At 43.0% G+C, this 15146-nt stretch overlaps 1 pseudogene; it reads right to left on the bottom strand.

The window, feature by feature from the left end:
- Positions 1 to 13120: 13120 nt before the first annotated feature.
- Positions 13121 to 14468, bottom strand: LOC136502059 (uncharacterized; annotated as a pseudogene).
- Positions 14469 to 15146: the final 678 nt, after the last annotated feature.

The following is a 15146-nucleotide window of genomic DNA, read 5'->3' as shown; positions in this document are numbered from 1 at the left end:
TCATTATGTCTGGATATAAGATAAAAGTTATACGTGTATGTAAGCTAACTTACAATTTGAAATAGATGGAGTATTTGTTTAGATACTCTAAGTTCATGAGGAAACCAATTCACCCATAAATAGATCGGCCACAGAAACAGGGACCCTTCCCAATTCAAAATATCGCTAAGTACACACCAGAGAACTCTGGCAATACGGCAGCTGAACATATGTGGCTATGAGCTTTTCCCATCTAAGTGATCCCAACCACTGAATCCCGAGTTGTACTCAAATCCAGCTGTGTATATTGGTACTCAACAGTAACCTACTGCTATTTCCATGTTTTCAGAGCGGTCCTACTACTCCTACCAAAGCCGCAAGCCCCTATTGCTGATGGAGCCGGCCTGAAAGCTGGGAATCACGCCATGCCAGTTAGCATCTACTAGGACGGAGTACGTAGCACAAAAGGGAGTGTGAACGTCAACTAACGTGAAACCTAACCACCCAACACCAACAAGATGGGAATCCTTTCCATCTGGAAAAAAGACGAGCTTCTTCCACCAGAAAGCATCGTTCGTCGGTCCAACTTTTCAGCTACCTTGTTCAGGATCAAAAAAGGCCACAAACTGCATGCAAGAACCCTTAAACAAAAGATTAGTATACAGGAAAGTTCAGATGTCTTTTCAGTTTTCACTCCAGTCCAGCGATTCAGTTTGTAGATAGTGGTATGCAAGACAAAACTATCGAAGAGATAATACATAATACTGCTAGGCGTGCATGCATAGCAGTTACCTAATCCGAACTAGAGTTAACCCCTAGTACTCGGTTCTGTGAGCTCCACATTTTATTCAGAAACAACTCTTGTAAGCCCCAGTTGAGACGATGTGGTCACACTTGTGTACGTAGCTACAACCTGTCAAAGACGAGCCTGTGACCGGGAGGTCCGGGTTCGAGTAAACAAAAATGCAAGAACGAGAGGACAGTAGAGCGTTTGGAACATAGGAAAGATGGAACACAGAAGCTTCGGAGTTTCACGGGAAAGCAAAACTCCACTCCATTCTCTGGTTTCTTATTCCTTCACGAAAGCCCGAGGTGACTACGGCAATAATTCATCAGATGCATGGTTGTCTGCTACTAGCGGGTGGATGAGTAAGTGCATGGGTCCCACAATAGTAAAAAGAGCCTGATAGCTACTGATGTGTAGTCTGATTATTCGTTTTGCGCTAAGTGCTTTCTCTCGGCTATTTTTTCCTTCATTTTGATTCCATTTATTCCAAACACTCTTTCCCACCATATTTCTATGTTTTTCCTTTCCTCTGTTTTGCTATGATGCCAATTTTCCTTTCTTTGTTTTTCTCTTTCCTTTGTTTTATATTCCTCCGTTTCAAACAAGCCCTTAGTATGATTTGTTTGTTCTTGGCATGCATCCAACCGACGGCGATGCGGTCGGGTTCGCAAGCGAAGAGCCAAACAGGATCGGAGCCGGAGCGTGCGAGTCTTAGGGCATGTTTGGCACGGCCCTGCTGAGGTGGCTCTTTCAAAATGGCTCCAGTTCTTCACTTTTATCGAAAAATAGCTTCTCTATACAAATATTTAGCAATCCTCCGCAGGAGCGAGAGCCGAAGCCGGAGAAAAGCCCTGTCAAACAGGCCCAGATATAATGTTTCAAAGAGTCTAGGAGAGATGGAAAGTAGGTGGTGGTCTGAAAGATTCAGAGCTGCTGTTGCCCGGTGCTGCGCGGTGGTCGCCTGAGACGGCTCCAGACTACTGTATCTGGACATACACGTTCGTAGAGATAAAATAACACGGCGCGTGTTTCTAGGGCCACGTTTAGTTCCAAAAAGTTTTCTCAAAAAGTGCTACAGTAGCCATTACATCGAATCTTGCGATACATGTATGGAGCATTAAATATAGACGAAAAAAACTAATTGCACAATTTGGTTGAAAATCGCGAGACGAACGTTTTGAGCCTAATTAGTCCTTGATTGAATACTAATTACCAAATAAAAATGAAATACTACCGTAGTCAAATTCCTAAATTTTACCTAACTAAACAAGGCTTTGATCTTAGGGATCCACACGACCATGCTAAAACGGAGCATGGTCGCAATTGCCTCGCTCACACCACATGCATGTTCCCAGATCGAATCAGCTCATCAGTCTCCCTTCTGCATCCACGTTACTTCATTCCGCTGCATGTGAGCTTATCCATCCTTCAGACACGCATTCAGCTCAGATGCTTGCTCTGCTTCCCAATCCCTGCTGCCAGTTCATCCAATTTCCAATCCAGATCCAAGAACCCCTAGTACTACAGTGCATGTGGATGCTCATGCTGCTACCCTGCGCGCATCACGCAACGGTCACCCCCTTCGTCATCAGTCATCACCATCGTGATTCGCGCATGGGTCAACCTTCAACGCCCAGTTGCCCTGCCGCTGCCGGCCCCGGCCAACCTGCATCTAATGCGCGGTGGCCAGCGTGCACGGATTTCCGCGCGACACCCCACCCTCGTATGGTATGGCCGTATCAGACTCACAACGACCCGTGCTTCAGTCAAGGCTTGCAGCGGGGACCGATCGGTAGGCCTGCAGCAGCGTGTGGATCAGCCATCAGTGTGGATGTGGGTGAGGTAGCAATGCAACACCCGTCTCGCATAAAAAATTGAGGACAGGAGACATCGCACAACAGGAGCTAGCTAGGTGAAGAAGATCAATAGAGGGTGTGTTTACTCCCAACTCCCGACTTTGGCACTATACAAAAAAGAAGATTTTCCGTCACATTAAATTTGTGGTATATGCATGGAGTACTAAATGTAGATGAAATCAAAAACTAATTGCACAGTTATGTTGTACTTTGCGAGACGAACGTTTTAAGCCTAATTAGTCAACGATTGGACAATTATTACCAAATACAAACAAAATGATATAGTGTTCTACAGTATTGTACAGTGAATTCGACGGCGCCGAATTCGGCCAACTAAACAAGGCGGAGTAACGGACACTTCCGCCGGTGACCTGACCTGTGTCTGAATCTGAACATGAAGCTCGTGGCGTGGCGGACGGTTTCCTCTCGCCACCGCCGTTGGGATCACGCGTCAAACTCGCGTTCCCACCACATGCGTAGCGAATTCAAGTCCACTGTCCAAAACGATCGGTCAGGTTCCATAGATGGAAGTATACATGTACTCCGTACTCACCATCATGCATGGACCATGGTAATATGGACCAATTTATTTGGCGAGCTGGCAAATGTCATGACTTCTTTTACCAAGGTACCGTTTAGTTCCACTTTATTTTAGAAAAATTTTCAAGATTTTTCGTCACATCAAATCTTTGAACGCATGCATGAAACATTAAATATAAATAAAAAAATAAAACTAATTACACAGTTTAGACGAAATTCACGAGACGAATCTTTTAAGCCTAATTCGATTATGATTGAACATTAATTGCCAAATAATAACAAAAACGCTACCGTACCATTTCACCAAAAATTTTACAAACTAAACCAGCCCCAAACTGGCTGTTTGTCATGTGCGTCCGTGGAGGTGTTGCCTGCCCTTTTCAGCGCGTCCGCCGTGTCGTCAACCTCCACCAGGCCAGGCTCCCTTTCAAAAAAGTAAATTCTGTGGTTATATTCTTACGACTAAATAAAATTACAAAAGAAGAAAAAAAAAACAACACCGCAGACGTTACTTCGATTTTGAGATCTCATCTTGCACGTTTTGCTGCAAATGCCCACTCCAATCTGAGTCAAATTTGTGTTCGGATATTTATCATGTTATTAAAAAAAGGTGCCGCCACGCTCAAGCTTTTCACCATTGGTTTATCGGTTGGGAGCTCTAAAGAGTGGCTTTTATATACCCAGGGTCTGTTCGTATGGAGTAATGTTGACACCGTTTTTTTTTGCACGTGTTAAGCTCTAAAGAGTGGCTTTTATATACCCAGGGTCTGTTCGTATGGAGTAATGTTGACACCGTTTTTTTTGCACGTGTTAAAATGTTCGGAGTGGACTAATTGGCAAGGGGAAAGTTACTGTATACTTTGATAGCCGATGAAAGCCAGCTTATAAAGATGGTTGCCGATAGCTGGTGATGCCGATAAAGGGAGGCTTGAAGACTACTGCCGATGAAACAGGGAGTATGCCGATGAAGGGAGATTTGAAGACTACTGCCGATGAAACAGGGAGTATGCCGATGAAGGGAGATTTGAGGACTACTGCCGATGAAACAAGAAGTATGCTGATGGGGTAAGACCTGAGGACTATTGCCGATGAGACAGAGGGTATGCCGATGGGAGGAAGGACAGTGAGATTTTCATCGTAATTAAGGCGGACAGGTAAATAGATAGGAGTTGATTTCTTTTTCTATATTTGTTAGAGTATGATTCATGTAAGAGTCACGTGTTTCCTTAGATATGGGCTTGGTGTCCTAGTTGTATTTGGTTGTGTTTCTTTAGATCAGGGTATAAATATGGAGTGAGGGGCAATGTAAATAGAGATATCAATCAATATCAAAACCAATTTTTACTCCTATTTGCATCTACTTACTTTTCGGCGACTTCGTCAATTTGCATTATTTTCTCTTTACGAGTTCTCATTGATTCGGCGAGCTGCATCGCTTCAGTGCGACCTTCGGCGATCCTCGAGTTCCGCGTGAGTACCTCTTGGCCGTGACTTCCGGGCGTATCGCTGTTGTCAGGACCAAAGTGCTCGTATCTTCGTCCTTGTCGATTAACAGGTCAAATCGTCTGGCACGCCTTGGATATCGATTCGGATATTAGCCCTTTGTGTTTGCAGATCCACTTTTGCATCAACACATCTTTTGGCACGCTCGGTGGGACCAATCAATCCGATCAATATGTTCAATTCCGAGATCGATGCGGGGAACATTATCGCGGTATCAGAAGAAGATCTTAAGGAAGAACAGAAGCAGGCTATGGAAAAGGCCGTAGAAGAATACAGGTAGCTTTGTCTAAAATCGTTTAGCCTGAACAAGAGTGGACAAGTTATCCAGAAGCAAGATTTGCCGTTGCCTCGGCAGGTTACCTTTGATTCCAACCCTGGTAAACTTCAAGAGATGGTTAATTCTGCAGTAAATCATGCTTTGATTAATCATTTCAATGTGTTGTCCAATACTGTTCATAATGCTGTGGTTCGAACTCTCAAAGAAGGACAAGCGTCACCGCATTATGTTGGGCCTGCCTATCACCAACCAGAGCCGGCATCTGTCAATACTCCATCGGCTCCCTCGGCCATTATGGGTACAGAAGTTACTTCTTCTCCAGTATCGGCAGGCTTACCTAATATTCAATCTACACCGGTACGATCAGATCCGGTACTATCAGGAGGACGAATTCAGCTTAGTACGGATCTATCGGCATCAGCTATGTCAGGCCCTGTGTCTCAGAATAGCCAGATTCCTACTAATTGGTGGGGATATGGTATGCCTCCGGAGTCATCTGCTTTCAATCCTGGATTACCTCAAATGTTTGACGCATTAGGTAAAGCTCCTATACCATCGGCTGTTTCGTCGATGGCCTAAGTGCCTCAATATGCCACAACAATTACTGTGCAACCAACTCCAGGGGGTTCCCAGATGCCTGCGGTTCAAACGCCCAGTTCAAATCCATCGGCAAGTTTACTGCTGATACAGCAGAAAGCCCCTGTTATAAGTCAAACTGGGGTTCAGTTTATGCCTCAAGCTGGTTATAATTATCCAACAATATCAGCAAATTACCAGCCATCGGTGAGTTTTGTACCGATGGATTCTAATAATGGTTGGTCAGGATAGTTACCTATTCAACACACAGTTCAGCAAAATTAACAGATTGCAGGGATTCAACAAGGTTATATGCAAGCTGGTGTTCAGAATCAAGCATCGGCAGCTCAGCCGATGAATCCTTTCCAACAGGTTAATGGACCACAAGTAACGGCAAATATGCCGATTGCTGGAGATCGTGGGCCACAAAGATATGTGGAAGGATATCAGCAGGTACCTCCTGCAGAAATTCATTCAGTTCGTTAGCAGGAAGCTGATGCTTTTTGGGCCGATAGAATAGCAGAAATTATGAAGGATCAGTTTGGGATAAAGCCCAAGGTCAATACTTATTCTTATCGGACTCCATATCCTCCTGCATATGATTTAATTCCTCTCCCAAATCGGTACAAGGTACCAGATTTCACTAAATTCTTCGGGCAGGATGATACATCAACAATGGAACACGTCAATCGCTTCATTATTCAATGTGGAGAGGCAGCTAGCAGAGATGAATTAAGAGTTCAATTATTTTCATCATCTTTGTCTGGATCGGCATTTACGTGGTTCATTTCATTACCACCAAATTCCATTATTGCCTGGGTTGATCTAGAAAAACAATTTCATAAGTATTTCTTTGCTGGAATCCATAAAAAGAAGCTTACCGATTTAGTAAAATTGAGACAGCGCAATGATGAATCGGTAGAGAGCTTTGTGCAAAGACTACGAGATGTAAAAAATAAGTGCTACAGTCTGGTGCTGGATGATCGGCAGCTTGCCGATCTGGCTTTCCAAGAGTTATTGCCACATCTTAAAGATAGATATGCTTCTCAGGAATTTGAAAGCCTCAGTCATCTTGTGCAAAGGATCTCCGATCAAGATACTAGGGTTTTTGAACCTAAAAAGAATTGGAGTAAAAAGGTATCATTTGTTGAAGAAGTAGGAGATTCTGATTCTGATGAAGAACCAGTTATCGGCTTAGCTGAGTGGGTTAAGAATAAAAAGCTAATATCTTGTCCCTTTGGTAAAAAAGAGCCAGAAAAGTTTACCTTTGATATCACCAAGGCTGACAAAATATTTGATCTTCTGCTTCAAGAGGGTCAAATTAAGCTGTCACCTAATCATGTGATCCCATCAACAGAAGAGTTGAAGAAGATCTTGTACTGCAAATGGCACAATGCAACTTCACACAGTACAAATGAATGCAAGGTGTTCAGGCAATAGTTACAATCGGCTATTGAATTTGGAAGAATTAAGTTTGGTACTTCTAATGCCCAAAGGCCGATGAAAATTGATCAACACCCCTTTCCAGCAAATACGTTGGAGGCCAAAAGGAAGACCAAAGTATTGACGTCCGAGGCTGCTGAGAAAAATGCATCAGTGGATCTCCAACATCGGATAACTACCGATGATGCAAGAAGTAAGGGATTGCTGGGAGAAAGCAGTAGTTTCAAAAAACCTCCTCGACCTGGCATTGTGATTACTCATCGAAGGCAGCAGGAGGGTTGGCGTCAGCGTAATGATCGATATCGACAATAGCAAGAAGAAAAACGTCGGGAAGAATGGCATCGGCATAAAGATCATTGGAGGTGCCCGTTTTTTATCCATTGCTGGGAAGAAGGTATTAAATATCCAACTGTTGAAAATTGCCCTGAGTGTAATGGTTATTATGGGGTCAATCGGTCAGAAAGAAGATTTCAACCTGGCAATCGGGGTTTATTTATCAATGAGCCGATTAGAAGTAGAGCATCAGTACATGATCGGCTGGGGAGCAGACTTAGTGTACATGGAAGGCTTGGTAAACGCGCTGGATGTTTTCCGAGGAATCAAGAGGAGCTTGAGGAAATGGCAAATGCAAGAGTTCCTGATGAGGAAATATTCTACAGGGACCCTAATATACGCCGTGTGGAATCGACTAGGACCTGTTATCAGCCGGTTTGGAAAACCAAGTTTCCTCGATGGTGCCCGGAGGGTCTAACAAAAACACAGAAAAGGAGGATGCAACGTGAGCGTCAAGAGGATTTATACCAAGAGGAAAATTCCTCTAATGAAAAGTCCGGTCATCAGCAGTGGCAGGTAAAACACAAAAATAAGGGTCCATCGGCAGATGTTAATATGGTATTCATGTTGCCGATGGAATTTTTGGCACTATCTGTTAATGAGGAAGAAGTTGTTCTCTCTGATCAAGTAGCTCAGTTGACACTAGATCCAATGATGGCTATTTTTGAGAAACCTACCGATAACGAGAGACAGCATCTTAAGGCTTTGTTTGTGAAGGGCAGAGTTGATGAGCAGCCTGTGTCTAAGGTACTTATTGATGGAGGGGCTGCGATTAATATTATGCCTTATGTGATGTATCAGAAACTTGGTAAGGGAGATCAAGACTTGACCAAAACCGATATGATGCTGAAAGATTTTGAAGGCAATGTGTCGCCGGCTAAAGGGGCAGTATGCGTTGAATTGACCATCGGCAGCAAAACCTTACCGACGACGTTCTTTGTTATTAACGGCAAGGGTGCATATAATCTGCTTCTAGGGAGGGATTGGATTCATGCTAATTGTTGTGTTCCTTCTACAATGCATCAATGCCTCGTACAGTGGATTGGGGATAAGATTGAGGTTGTCCCTGGTGATTCTTCTTATATCATCGCATCGGCAGAATCAGATACTTATGAGCGAACTAAATGCATATCAGGAGAAGTTTGAGAAAAAGAGTTCCTTAGAGTTGCTGATTATGAAATTCCACCGATCCAAGCAGTCAGTTCTGATGAAGAATTTTAATGGATAGGTTTGCCGATGATGGAAAATTAGGTCAAGGGTTCACATCGGCAGATGATTTAGTAGAAGTAGATATCGGTAATGGCGATAGGCCAAGACCTACTTTTATTAGTGCTAAGTTAGATTTCAAGTGTAAGCAGCAAATAATTGATGTGTTAAAGGAGTATAAAGATTGTTTTGCTTGGGATTATACTGAGATGCCTGGATTAGACCGATCGGTAGTTGAACATCGGTTACCTATCAAATCTAGGATTTCGGCCACATCAGCAGCCAGCGCGCCGATGCAACCCTAATATACTTCCTGATATTAAGGCCGAAATAACTAAATTAATTGAGGCAAAGTTTATTCGGACAGTGTCGATATGCAGAGTGGATCTCTAACGTGGTTCCTGTTTATAAGAAAAATGAAAAACTTCGTGTTTGTATTGACTTCAGGAATCTCAACAAAGCCACACCGATGGATGGCTATCCAATGCCGATTGCTGATTTATTGATTGATGCTGCAGCCGGACATCAGATTATCAGCTTTATGGATGGTAATGCAGGCTACAATCAAATATTCATGGCTGAAGAAGATATTCCCAAGACTGCTTTCAGATGTCCAGGTCATGTAGGGTTGTTTGAGTGGGTAGTCATGACGTTTGGCTTGAAAAATGCCGGTGCTACTTATCAAAGAGCTATGAACTTTATTTTTCATGAATACATCGGCACATTAGTGGAAATCTACATTGATGATGTGGTGATTAAATCTGGAGATATCACAAAACATCTAGCCGATCTGTGAAAGATACTGGAGTGTACAAGAAAGCATGGATTGAAGATAAATCCTAATAAATGTGCATTTGGCGTATCGGCAGGTCAATTCTTGGGTTTTATGGTGCATCAGTGAGGCATCGAAATCAGTAGGAAGTCTATTGATGCAATTAACAAGGTGGTTGCTCCTGCCAATAAGACTGAATTGCAATCTTTGATCGGTAAGATTAATTTCATTAGAAGATTCATATCTAATTTGTCGGGTAAGATCAAGGCTTTCAGTCCATTACTTAAATTAAAAGCCGATCAGGAATTTGTATGGGGAGCTGAGCAGCAGTTAGCCCTCGATGAAATTAAGAAATATTTAACAAATCCTCCAGTGCTAGTTTCACCTCAACACGAGAAGCCTTTCAGGTTATATTTATCAACTAATGATACAGTTATCGGTTCAGCTCTTATTCAAGAATTTAAAGGGAAAGAACGTGTTATTTATTATTTGAGCAGAAGACTAGTGGATGCTGAGACAAGGTATTCGGCCATCGAAAAATTATGTCTATGTTTATACTTTTCGTGTGTCAAATTAAGGCATTATTTGTTATCTGCCGAATGTACGGTCATATGCAAAGATGATGTAGTCAAGTATATGCTGTCGATGCCGATATTAAGTGGTAGAATCGGCAAGTGGATTTTAGCATTATCAGAATTTGAACTACGTTACGAATCAACTAAGGCAGTTAAAGGGCAGGTGATGGCTGATTTGGTCACTCAGCATTATGACTTCAGTGGACTCTTTGGAAGTTGCTCCCTGGACACTTTTCTTCGATGGGTCCACATGTGGTGAAGGATCAGGTATCGGCATTGTGTTAATTTCACCTCAAGGAAGGAAGTATGAATTTTCATTGCCGATTGTTGCTACGTCGACGAATAATCAGGCTGAATACCAAGCCTTGGTAAAAGGGTTAGAATTACTGAAGGAGATATGTGCCGATGCTATTGAAATCTTTGGTGATTCTATGCTAGTTATAAATCAATTGGCTGGACTTTATGAATGCCGAAGTGAAGCTTTAATTTCGTATTATGAAAAATGTGTGCAATTGTTGAAAGAATTTAGGGATTTTCGTCTTGAACATATCCCTCGATTGCATAATGAGAAAGCTAATCGACTAGCTCAGCATGCTTCAGGGTATCAACTTATTCAGGAAGTGCTAACATCGACAGTTAATACCGATGACTGGAGAAAGGAGATTGTCGATTATTTAAAGGATCCATATAAAAAGGTTGAAAGACGTGTAAGGTTCCAAGCTACCAAGTATGTGCTCCTCGATGATGAACTATATTATCGAACTATAGATGGAGTTTTACTCAGATGTGTTGGTAGTGATGAATCGAAAACTTTGATGGGTGAAATTCATGAAGGAGTGTGTGGTGCGCATCAATCGGCTTTCAAGATGAAGTGGATGATTAGAAGGAATGGATACTATTGGCCGACTATTCTTGAAGATTGTTTTAAATATTTTAAAGGATGTCAGGGATGTCAAAAGTTTGGTAATATTCAAAGAGCGCCTGCATCGGCTATGAACCCTATAATCAAACCGTGGCCGTTCTAGGGATGGGCTATTGATCTCATTGGTCAGATTTATCCGCCATCGAGTAAGGGACATAAATTTATTCTGGTTGCTACCGATTATTTCACAAAATGGGTTGAGGCAATTCCTTTGAAAAAGGTGACATCGGTTAATATGATTGATTTTGTGAAAGAGCATATTGTTTACCGATTTGGTATTCCTCAGACTATCACTACCGATCAGGGCACTATGTTTACGTCAGGAGAATTTGATGAGTTTGCTGTAAGTATAGAAATTAAAGTTTTAAATTCTTCTCCATATTATGCTCAAGCTAATGGTCAAGCTGAGGCTTCTAACAAAGGGATCATCAAACTCATTAAGCGCAAAATTGAAGAAAATCCTAGGAGGTGGCATACAGTATTAAATGAAGCCTTATGGTCATATCGGATATCATGTCATGGTGCAACCAAAGTAACGCCTTATCAGTTAGTATATGGACACGATGCAGTATTGCCTTGGGAAATTAAAATTGGCTCTAGGCGAATATGTTCTCAAGATCAGCTGACAGCCGATGATTATAATACTCTTATGAAGGATGAGTTGGAAGATGTGGCGGGTCATCGGTTAAGGGCTTTAGTTAGCATCGAAGAAAATAAGAAAAGAGTAGCCAGATGGTATGACAAGAAGGTGAAGATAAAGGAGTTTACCGATGGAGATCTGGTCTGGAAATTGGTTTTACCGATTGGGACCAAAAGTTCAAAATTTGGAAAGTGGTCTCCTAATTGGGAAGGTCCATATCGGATAAATCAGTCTATTCCTGGTAACGCATATGTTCTAGAAACCCTTGAAGGGGTTGTGTTTCCTAGAGCATTAAATAGAAAATATTTAAAGAAATATTACCCTAGTATCTGGATGGATGCATAAAAGTATAAATGCCGATAACAGTCCTATCGGCTGGAATTACTCAAGGATGTCAATGTCTCGTGAAGTGCCGATACGATAAACAAGATTACAAGTTCAACAAGGATTGGATAGCTAATATCGCACACAGGCGAATTTGCTCGGCTTCCTCCATTTCTTTGATATCGTCATCGGCGGTACCCTCCACGGGCTTGAGTTTTTTCTTCATGGCCAAAGCTTTGCGAGCCTGGATATCTCTTTCTTGCTGAAGGGTTTTGATGGCGTTGGGTAGCTGGCTTTCTTCTTGTTGAGCATGAGTTAAAGCTGCCTCGATTTCCTTCAATTCAGTCAATAGAGCCATCTTCCTTGCTGATAAATCCAAGATTTTCTGCTTAAGTTCAGCACCCGAAGTCTGCAAGTTGCCGATGCCCTTGTGCTTCTCATCGGCAATTTGTTTCAGTTATAGCATCTTTTCCTTGAGTTGAGCCTGAGCTGCTCTATCGGCAATACGTTGGGCAGCCCATTGATATTGTAATTGGCGACTCTCTAAATGGGCTGCTGGGAAGAGTACTTCTTCAACATCGGTAGGAACCTGGCCACGGATTGTTTTGAAAATTGCCTTTGCGGGGTCCGAGTCATCTACCAGTTGGGCGGTATCCTGCTGTAGCAAGTTCAGGAGAGCTTCCAACCTGAACTTAGTTTCTGCCGATATTGTTCCCAGTATAAGGGAAGAACTTGTTTCCTCTCCATCATCGTCAGAGATGTCAATAGCGAAGGAGAATAGGCTGTTTGGGGAGTCTTGTTCCTGGGAAAAAGAAAAGAAGGTCGGTTAAGGATAAGTATGAATATTGTAAATCAGCTAGGTTAATCGGTTTACCTGTTTCAAGGCAATTTCCTGTGCTTGACTGGAAGAAACAACCTAGAGTGTGTCGTGTGAGGGATCGGTTGAGCTTGCCGATGGGATGTCCTCTGTGACTTCATCAGTGGTTGGCTCTTGAGGTATGATGACCGATGACGTTGGGGCAGATGTAGGGATCGGCATGGACCTTTGTCGTTTTGGCTGTGCCTCGGCATCTGTTAAAGCTTTGTGCTTTGCTTGGGCATCGGCAACGATTGGCTGGGGGGCATCGGCACTTGTTGGTTGTGAAGCTTGGACGTCTGGTACGCTTGCCGATGTACCCAATTGTTGCTGCAAGACAAGTGTAAGGTATGATATTTAACGGATAAAATGAGAAGTCAAGAGAATACCTCTGAAGGTTTGTCAAAAGAAGTGGTGCTTGATATCGGAGGAATTGCCGATGACGATCCAGTGGCAGCTCTTACCCCCTGGTGATTAATGTTAATACAGTTTGTAATTGGTATAAGTAGAAATAAACAAGGTTGTTACCTTGAATGCCTTGACCAAGGTTGTAGCAGCAGCCGATGGAGTGGCCCTAGCTGTAGCCAATCTAGACTTAGAGGTGATGGTCTTGGTACGGATCTTCTGGTGGGTCAAAGCAGTTAAGGTGGGGGCGTTGTAGCCGATCGGTGATATCGGGGAAATAGGCTGAAGATCGAAGGGTTTCCCACTTTTGCTCACCGATGGTGCTGGGTTGTTAACCTGTCATGCGACAGTCAGTTACTGATATATGTAGGGAAAAAGCAAAAAAGAGTTAAAAGAAACTTACTGCGTCGTCAGGGATGGCATATTCAGGGTCGATCATGTGCCGATATGTGTGAGCAGAAGTTGCAAACAGTTGTTCCTTCCACTCTCGCCACCATTGCTTGTATGACTCGGTGATGAAGGATACTAGCGTCCAGGTGGATATATCAACATCTGTGATATTGGCATCGGGGGAGAGTTGTACCACCTTGTTCCAATCTGTTCCACAGGTGATTGTTTCCCTAGGTTTGATCACATCGGCAAAGCAAAGTTTGATTGGCAGTTGCCCAAAAGCCAATTGACGGGATACTGCCGATGGGTTGTAGAATTCATATGAATTGTTGGTGTTTTTCCTGCTACCAAATGTATTCACTGGAATTGCCCTGGGAGTAATGATGGCCATCATGAGTTCCTTATCCTGATTCAGGGTGTCATCGGCAAAGTTGAAAAGAAGGGGAAATCTGTTGTCCTCGTCAATATAAGGTACCCAGGCCCTATGATCACGAGAAAGACCATTGTAGAAGTTTTGGAAGAATCTGCCGATCTGGTCTTTATTGGCCTTTGTTCCGGGAAGGACAATTATGGCTTCACCAAAATTAAGGGGTGAGCGTGTTGCCGATTCATCATCCCCAAGCACATGGTCTTCAGCAATTTCTCGTGGGAATTGTTGGGCAAAAAAGTCCCATTGCAAGCGTTTATGCATATGGCCATTCAGCCACATGTTGATAAACCACCACGGGCCTCCTAGGTTGCCGATAGGTTCGCCAAGCAGAAGTTTCTGAGACACTTGATAAAGAAGATGATAAGTGGAGCTCAGAAGGTATCGGCCAAGAGGAAACCTTACGCCATTAGCCAAAAGTTCAGCTGCGGGGAGGAAGGCGTTGGTTGGTCCTACTGATCGACCACAGAAAATAAATTTTTCTAACCACATATTCAAGAATGTGGCATGTTCCCTCTGGTTAAGTGTCCCAGTCTTCTGGTATTCTTGAATTTATCCCGTCCAACCGCCGATGTTGCGGGTATTCACCATATATTCAGATTTTCTACCATAAATGGAGCCTTCATCGGCAGTTGAAATATCCAAGCCAGTGAGCATGTGGACATCGGCAAGTGTAGGAGTAGCTGGGCCATGTCCAAACATAAAAGTGTTTGTTGTGTCTGACCAGAAGTAAGCAGCTGCAATCATCATCGATTCGTTCTTCTGCATATCGGCAATAGATAGCCTAATGCATTGGTCTAATTTCCGTTCTACCCAGTATACTTGCATCGATCTATTAACCCTTAAGTACCAATCTTTACACCCTTTGGTGGTTTTGGGCCAAGATCGGAATGTGTCTTTCCATAAATTCAGAGAGAAATTTTGGGCTCTAAAGGGGATTCTGTTAACCTCTGCATTAATCAGATCGGTTGGATCTGGGTTGCCCATTGGTCCTAGGCATTGGACATGCGGCTGGTCGGTTGGGATAACTAATTTGTTGCGCAGTTCCTAAGTTTGAAAGATCCGGAGAACAAAAGAAAGGAAAAATCACCAACTGTATGGATTTGCAAAAACTAGGGGAATCAAAGTAAAGGTAATGGAAGAGGATCGAACCGCGGGGACGTCGAAGTTGACTGCCATTATCTTGAAGAAGATGAAGGCACGAGCCGGAGACTTGAGGTAACGCTAGAGAAGGGTTCTTGTTGGTTGAGGTCGTGCAGTGGTTCGTCGGAGTCGCCGCTGGAAAGAGAAATGTCAAAGATTGGAGTCTGAGGATAGAAGACAAGTGTTCCGGAG

This window comes from Miscanthus floridulus, chromosome 13 (genome assembly GCF_019320115.1).
Source record: "Miscanthus floridulus cultivar M001 chromosome 13, ASM1932011v1, whole genome shotgun sequence".
Classification (NCBI taxonomy): Eukaryota; Viridiplantae; Streptophyta; class Magnoliopsida; order Poales; family Poaceae; genus Miscanthus; species Miscanthus floridulus.
Note: the sequence above shows the minus strand (reverse complement) of the source record. Positions and strands in the feature narration are given on the sequence as shown.